The sequence below is a fragment of the Gossypium hirsutum genome, chromosome D08 (genome assembly GCF_007990345.1).
Source record: "Gossypium hirsutum isolate 1008001.06 chromosome D08, Gossypium_hirsutum_v2.1, whole genome shotgun sequence".
In the NCBI taxonomy this organism is placed as follows: Eukaryota; Viridiplantae; Streptophyta; class Magnoliopsida; order Malvales; family Malvaceae; genus Gossypium; species Gossypium hirsutum.
This window is the reverse complement of record NC_053444.1, coordinates 6,635,556-6,643,918: the sequence shown is the minus strand read 5'-3', so window position 1 is coordinate 6,643,918 and position 8,363 is coordinate 6,635,556. Positions and strand designations below refer to the sequence as shown.

Below are 8,363 nucleotides of genomic sequence, written 5' to 3'. Positions count from 1 at the left end.
ATTCTCTCTTGTTGACATCTTGGATAAAGATGGATTAACGGCTCCCCTATTTTCTTAGTGCTTTGAGTTTGGATTTTTTTTAGAGTTTCATGTTGATTGATCTCCTTTCTGAAATATCTAGATTTGTTTCTTTTCCAATGCTAATGTTGTTTACGTGCGTGGTGATAAAAGTGTTGCTCATGTTTAATGCTACAGGGGTCTTTTATTATGGTAAAATGTGTCTTTTTGTGCCAATAGCTTGATCATGTTGTACTTTTGTGGTTGATTGAAATGATTTTTGATGTTTCGGCCAAAAAAAAAACTCCAACTCTATTTTTATTTAATTGAACAAAACAAACTATATTTTTATTTATTTACTTGAATAAGTTTAGTTACAAATTTTATTTAGGGTAAACTATACTATCAATCACCTAAGTATTAGTTTATTTTTATTTGGTCCCCCAACTACAACAATTTTAACCTTTCTCACAATGTTATCAATATTAATTTTTTTTTACTTCTCATATAACAACTAGATTTTTAGTGGTGTCAAAAACTGTAGTTTTAAAACCTCATTTTCGTAGTGTGAGTTTGTAAATATTAATATTTAATATTTGCGAGGCTAGAATTAGAGTTTATTAAAGTTTGGTCTTGTAATTTTATCAAATTGATAGTTAATTAAGGTACAGGGACTAAATTGTAAAATTGTTTTCGTTATAAATTTTAAATGACCAAGGGATCAATTAAACTATTTGACCATTTTAAATTGGACAAATAGTGGTGGATGACCAATGGATCAATTAAGCTTAAAGTTTTGTCTAATTAATGTTTAATTAATGTTTAAACAAACAAGGGATCAAATACATTTTTATTTCTTCTATTCATCTTCTTCATGAAGAAAAATAGAAAAAAAATAGAGTTTTGAGCTTTAAACATTCTATCCCTCAAATTGGTAAGTTTTCTAGTCATTTTCTTATAATTTTTATGTTTTGGGGGTCATGAGAGCTTGATTTAGCTAGTTCATGTACCAATTTGTAAAAATTTTAAAGTTTCTAAAACTTGCCATTGACGACTTAAATATATTAATGTCAAATTGATAGATTTTAAGTTTAGATATGAAAAAGGATTAAATTGTCAAGTTTAATTGTTAGTTTTGTCCAAAAGGACCAAAGTTTAAAAATTGAATATTTGATGTAAAATTTCTATAATTATCGATATTAGAGGGTCCTAAAAGGATGTAATTGAGATCGATTTTGAAACCGAAGCTCAAAATTGAAAGTTATGACAATTTTGGTTTTAGGGACTAAATTGAATAAAATGTAAAACTTTAGGGGTATTCAAAAAACAAAATTAGTCTAATTTATGCATTTAATAGGAGGTTATAAAATGTTTGGAATTAATAAATTGAACTGAATTATTGTATAGATCAGGAATTGAACCAAAATGAAGATAATTGAGGAAAAGGTAAAATTGCTTATTAGTCCTTAAAGACTTGTTCGTTTGTCGTTTTGCCAGGTAAGTTGATATGGAACTTACTATTTTACTTCATGTTTTAATTGAATTTTAATTATTTTTCTTATTAGTTTATATAAATGTGAATTTGGCGTCAATTGAGTTGAATTGCAAAATATGAAAAATATGGTATTTATGAATAGGTACAAGGTGCCAAAATAGAATGGAATGTTTATAAGATTGGTATGACATGTATATGCTGTTACAAGGATTAAAATGATATGATTACAATAATAGTGTTTGTGGAAACTTAGTAAACAGTTAGGATACATATGACATGTCATTAGGGTCAAATATGGAAATGACCAGGCATTTACATAGTTATATGAGATCCAGCATTTGTTACGAATTATAGGATTATATGTATCATTAGTTTAGCCTGGACTGGTAACATTGATACAATGTTAACTTGTCACACCCTAAAATCGACGAATCCGAAAAGGTGAGTAAAGTATGTATGTGAACTATTTGGCGCTCTCTAGTAACATAATCCGCCACCCTGTTGACCTGATGGCAAGTCAGAGTATTAACGCATCTAGCGTTAAAGCATTCACCCGTTGGCGGTATCTAAGGAATTAATTGCAAGATGTTTTCAAGTGAAGAAAGATTACACCTAAGAAATTGCGCACTTAAGAAGAGTACGCCCCAAAGTTTTGTTTGAGCACTAAGAACCTATCAAGTGTATGAGGAAGCTATAGGAGTCTTTAAGATCAAGCCAAACGTAAGTCACTACCAAGACATATTACGCCTGATTTGCATGAATATTGTTCAAGTGGGTATTGTATCAGGTTTAGTTGGGAGTTGTTGGAAATTTGCAGCAACAGAAGTAGAGATTAGAGTAAATAGCATAGTAGCAAGATGTATGAAAGATTGCTTGTACACTAAAACAAGCCAACTAAACATCATCATGACAAAATGGTTGGCCATTTCTCAATAGGAGTCAATTGGATTGATTTGACCCTTCCCATGACTGGTCAACAGTAAGGTAAACCTTCGCCAAATTTTCTTTTACCTACCCTGGATTTGGTAATGAAATTAGGGGGACCGAGGGTATAATTATGGGAAGAGGACATTTCAGATGATTTTTCTATCTACTTAATGTTCAAAATCTTTTTTTCTAACCTAACATTCTCTTATTCTTCTTTGTTAAGATCGAACTAAGAACTCTTTTAATAAGTAGATGATTCAGCCCTCTGGTAAGTCTTATAGCTTTGCATGTTAGATTATAAAAGGGAAGGGTGTTTCAAAAAGGCCCTGCTTGGGATTCGCCTGTAGTTGAAACGTTAGTAAAATGTCTGTAATGGAGATTCTAATAGAAATCTTATAATCTTTTAAGCAGTTGCTACTACGAGATTGTAAAAGACAATTGAAATAGAAACTCTAAGTCGAAGTAAAGGTAGGTTTCTGGTAAGTCTCTAAACCTGACTTCTGCACACTATATTAATGATTCCTTGTATGGTCGATGTGCATATCTTCTTAAGAAGTTACTGTGTACACGTATGGTTATATGTTCTCTGTAAAGCACTCATATGTATGCTTTGAAGTGTGTGATGCGCTGTATGAATATTACCATGTGTGGTAAGCATGCATGGGAAGTTATATGTTAGGAAGTATGACTTTATTAAGATTATGAGTGAAATCTGTGTAGATGCATCCATTATGTTATTTGAGTGGTGCAAGACAATGTATGTTGGCGTTAAGGGGGTTCGGGCGGAGTGTCGTGAAAATATGTTATACAATAACAGACCTCGTGATGGTACTTTGATGACGTCCGTCAGATAGTAAACACGAGAAAAGGCCAGTGTGGCAATTATTGTGAAAAGACCATGGCCATGACATATTCTGTGAAGCCTTTGTGGCAAACCCCCTGTAAAACCTTATTGGCGTATTATTTAGAAAGCCTTAGTGGCGGAGTAATCTGGGGAATACATGTGGCAAGTTTTTCGGAAGGTCTATATTGTAAATTCTGCAATACCTAAACGACGAGTTGATGTTACACCTTTGTGGCAAGACCTTGGCATGTCTATGAGACATTATCTGAAAAAGCTCTCGGTAGTGTACTCGTTTAATGATTCCGCCATGTTAGAGAATTTTATGTATTTGGAATATTGGTGGTGCAAGTGTCCACCAAACTTGGAATTTCTTAAGTTTTGTATTGAAGTCGTCTAGGATTCTATTGCTTGAATTAAAACGTTATATTCTTCTAAGCAAGTCTGGTTGTCTAGACTAATTTGAAAATATGATGTAACTGGTGTTCTGATAATCACTAGATCTTGTAAAGGGATTTGTCAAGAGTAGCACCTTTAGGTATCATTTTAAGAAGTGCATTAAACTACTATATGTGAAGAAAGTGTGTAACGGGATTCAGAATATGGGGTGAAGTCTGTGATCCACCAATTGGGTGAAATGTATAAAAGATGGTTAAGTGTAGAAACTGGATTATGGTTATCCACCAACTAGGAATCAGAAATGTATCTGCCAAGGTCTCAAAGGAAGTCCAGAATCTTAAAGTCAAAGATTTCAATAATAACATTAAAAGGTAATACTAGTTGAGACTCATTAGGTTCTATTGAACTTATGGGTGTTTATTTGCAATGTAGGTTTTTAGGTTTGAACCAGTTCACCAGAAGGGACCAAGCTAGGAATGCACCAAAGTAGATGATTGTAGAGCGATATTATGCATATAGAGGGACACTTTTAAGAATATGTCAAATGGTGAATAGTAATACGCCATGGTCGAGTCTGTTTTAATAAAGTTTTAAGTGGTATTGTCTTATACTATCATTGAGAAACATTTGTAATCAAACAAACATTTACCTTTAAAACCTTTGACTTAGAATAAAAATAAATAGGTAATAAGCATATTCAATAAAGTCTTCATTCGTTTTAAAACCTTTGACTTAGAATAAAAATAAATAGGTAATAAGCATATTCAATAAAGTCTTCATTCGTTTTAAAATTTTTGTTAGGGGTTTAAGTCTGGTGGCATCCTATATTTAAATCCGATAAATCAGGTCGGGTATAGGGTGTTACACAGCTTGTGTGAGCAAATTCAGAAATGTCAACTTGTATGAGCAACCTTGATCACTATCTGCTCGTGTAAGCAATATAGTCTCATGTATCCGAATTCATTTTACTAAGGTTCTTTCGGGCGAAAATGTAACTTAATGGAAATGAAATTATTAAAATAGATTAAATATGAATTGAATTACATATGCTTCCAAATTGAATATGATTTGTGTTATACATAATTTCAAATTGCATTTTTGAATATGATTTCTTTTTCTTTTTAATGTTCATGATACACAAAGTTTTAGACTAACCTATTGGTTGTATATGTTGATATGCATATGATACTTTAAAGTATGCCAAGAGATGCCATATTGATTGCCAAAGTGTATAAATGTTTAGTTTGTTGTAATGTCAAGGTAAGTTAAGTAAATTTCATATAATCTTACTAAACATTCAATATTGATATAGTTTAATTGATTGCCATATTGATCCCATTGTCTCATTTTCCTTGTAGATTGTTAACTTCTGGAACGTGTCTAGTGGATCATCCAGAAGCTCACACTATCCCATTTTCGAATCGGTAGCCTTTCGAACGTTTAAAGTCCAAAATTGTGGCATGTACATAGGTGTTATGTATTTGTTAAGCTTGAATGTTGGTATAGTTTTGAAATTTACCAATTTCATGATTTTGGCAAATTTAATTCCTAAATGAATGTGTATGCTTTGGTAAACATGTTTCAGATATCTTGGTGACCGTTGACATGGCATATTTTGATGTAAATAGGCATGTTTCAAAAAGTTTTGAGATAGGTAAATGTTTGAAATTGGCAAATGGTTTGGATTGTCTGTCATGGTATTGAAATGATATGTCTAATGATTGAATAGACGATATACATTGATACGTGATTGAAATGGTTTGTTTTGACATGTTTTGGTATGTTTGATTAAGGTAAAAATAGTGATATTGTGAGCATATGTGAATGGTTTGGTTGGTAAACTTGAAATAGATACCAAATTTGTATTTTTTGCCAAAAATAGGGGAAGTAGTAGAGGTGATATGGGCCTAAAATTTTGTCCAGGCCCAGCCCGTGGAAAAAATCCTAAGCCCAAGCCCGTCCCGGCCCATTTTTTTAGTGAAGAATTATATTATTTTACTTTTTCAAAAAGTTACAAATTTTATAACAGTTTTGAGAAAATAAATATAATATATTTTAATTAATACATATTACATAATAGTATAATACTGAACTCATATATTGCACGAGATAATAAACTAGTTATTTAACTATGCTAGCCTTGTGATACAAGATCAAACTTGTCACATGTCTTTAAGTAATACTAAAAAACACACATCATTTAGGAAAAGTCGCTAAGGTTGATTGTTTCGAAGGAAAAGGTGTGAGATAGTGATAGTAACCTGCCTGGGCCTGCTGTTTTTTTGCCTCACTAAATAGCTTGTTTTTGTAATAAAACAAAGCAAAAACAAAAAAAGATGAGATTAAATGAAAAAACTAAGCTTCTGATCTCAGCCCTGCAAATTACATGCTCTATAAAACATAAATCAATTCTCATCCAATAATAATTGAATAACACAATTTTGCTTTTAATTGTGGTAAGCTACCCTTAATCCTATAGCCTCGTATTAAACAAGTCTTCCATTACAAAGAAAAGAAGGTAGTCAAACCATAGTAGTTTATTTACATTACTAGAAATAATGTTTTACCAAGAGTGCCTTAAATCACATTTCGTACCGTCTTCTTGATAGAATAAAAGGGAGAAATATTGCATAGAGTTGTGAATAAAACATTTCTAGCATTTTCCTGCATAAGTTGTTCAGTGTTTGAGAATTTCATCCAACTTTTTCGTGTTAAATTTGATTTGAAATCGAGTCAGTTCGTATCGATAAAATCGATTAAACCTCTGGTTAAAACAACAGAGTTGTTCACACACTAACATTTGACTTATCTATCGATAGACTGATGCATCAAAAACTAAACAACACCAGAGTTGTTTCACACTAGCATTTGACTTATCTATCTATAAATTGATACATCAAAAACTATTACTTTTGCTTTAAGCAAAGGTTTGCTACGATTTTTGTCTCTGGAAAAAGAAAAGAAAAGCTAAGAAGGACATCATCAAACATGCTTTTTGAAAATCAAAGACAAAAATAAATGTTGTGTGAATCTGAATCTGTTATTGGAACATTTATTACATTCAACTTGGAAGTCAAGGTCAAGAGAAACTGGTGTTTTTTCTCATACTTGACAAAATCAAACTGTATTATAATTTTTTGTCATGTCATCAGTCCAATCTTTTAAGCTTTAAACAACATAGAAGAAGGTCATAATCATAATTTGACCTAAAACAATTTTTGTTTAATATAATAATTTGGTATTTGATTTAATAAAAAGATTGTTTTCAATTAAAATTGATTCAAATAATTATGTTTTTTTATCCAAACCAAAATGGGATAGCAAAGTAGTGAAAAGTGAATAGCCAGGACTAGGACACTGGGTTGAGAGAAACGACACTGGGAGTTAGTAAGGGAAGACTGCAATTGCTGCAAATAGTGGCAAACAGTGGCTAAGGCATAGTCCTTTGCCTGCATCTGCATGCTGTCCAATTGCAAACATCCATTACTAAAATTTCGTTTGGGGACAAGGGAAAGCTGTTTATTTTGATTATAGCTTGTGGTATAGTTATATAAGAGCACACTCCGTCAAATAGTGCAACAAAGGAATACTTTGAAGCAACGACAGATCTAAAGCTTCCACCATTCCTAGAAAAAAATTGCTACTATAATGAGCTTAAAATTTCAGATATAAAAAAGATGCTTAAACCAAACTCAAGGATCTTGACAAAATTTTGTCTTCTAAAAAAAATATAAATTAACCGATCTTCAAAAGGGGGGAGTGAATCTGAAATCAAGGGTCAAATACATCTGCATATCATCTCCGTGTCACAATAACGATTTCTCAACTGGACTCACAAGAAATCCATGGAAGATTACTTATATTTACAGTAAAGATCAGAGAAAGAAAAAAAAACAAAATATTAGAAGTGTGTGCTGAAAGATCAACAAACATATCTGTTTAAATATAGAAACGAAGAACGAGAAGAATAAATAAGAGTTACCGAATGAACTTACCAAGCGAATGTGCAGGTGGAGGTTTGTAGAAGACGTTTGTAGCTTCGCTCTAACCTCTGATTCTGGAAATGGGTGGAACCGTGGAGGACCAGAGGTGGATCGGTGGAGGTGGATTGCTGCCGGAGGTGAACTCGAATTGAGAAAAAAAGGGAGGAGGGCATGAGCTTAGAGAGAAACGTGGAAGAGGGGAAATGGGAAATGGGGAAATGGGTTAATGGGATTGGGAAATGTATTTTAAAAACAAATAAAAAATATATATTTATTATATTCGGGCCGGGCCTGGGTGAAAAATATTTTACCCAATTTTTACGCAAACCCATATTTCAGGCCTATATTTTTACCCGAACCCTTTCAAATTTCGAAAGGGCCGTCGAGCCAGGCCGGGCCGCCTAACCCATGATCACCTCTAGGAAGTAGTGGGCTGTTTCCAGAATTGTGATACCACACTCTGGATATCATGATACCAATTTGTTATATTTTGAAAGTTTTACAATTTAATCCTTAGATTGGGAAGTTTGGCTACTGTCTTTGATATCGCAATACCAAACCCTGGATATCGCGATACCCATCTGGCTTAATTTGAAGTTTAGCTACTATCTAAGGAATCGCGATACCAGGCCCTATATATTGTGATTTCCACTTGGCACATTTTGAAAATTTTCAATTCACTTCTAATTCAACCTCGAGATCACATTGAGCTTTCGTAAGC

General features: G+C 32.7%; 1 long non-coding RNA gene across 2 annotated transcripts; it reads right to left on the bottom strand.

The window, feature by feature from the left end:
* Positions 1 to 6,678: 6,678 nt before the first annotated feature.
* LOC107915474 (uncharacterized) lies at positions 6,679 to 7,868 on the bottom strand. 2 transcript variants are annotated; one of them, XR_001689259.2, is made up of 2 exons: positions 7,655 to 7,868; positions 6,679 to 7,485 (listed from the first exon to the last, which is right to left on the bottom strand). It is a non-coding gene; the product is annotated as an uncharacterized lncRNA (long non-coding RNA). The 2 variants fall into 2 exon arrangements; XR_005917417.1 differs by having other exon boundaries at positions 7,157 to 7,515.
* Positions 7,869 to 8,363: the final 495 nt, after the last annotated feature.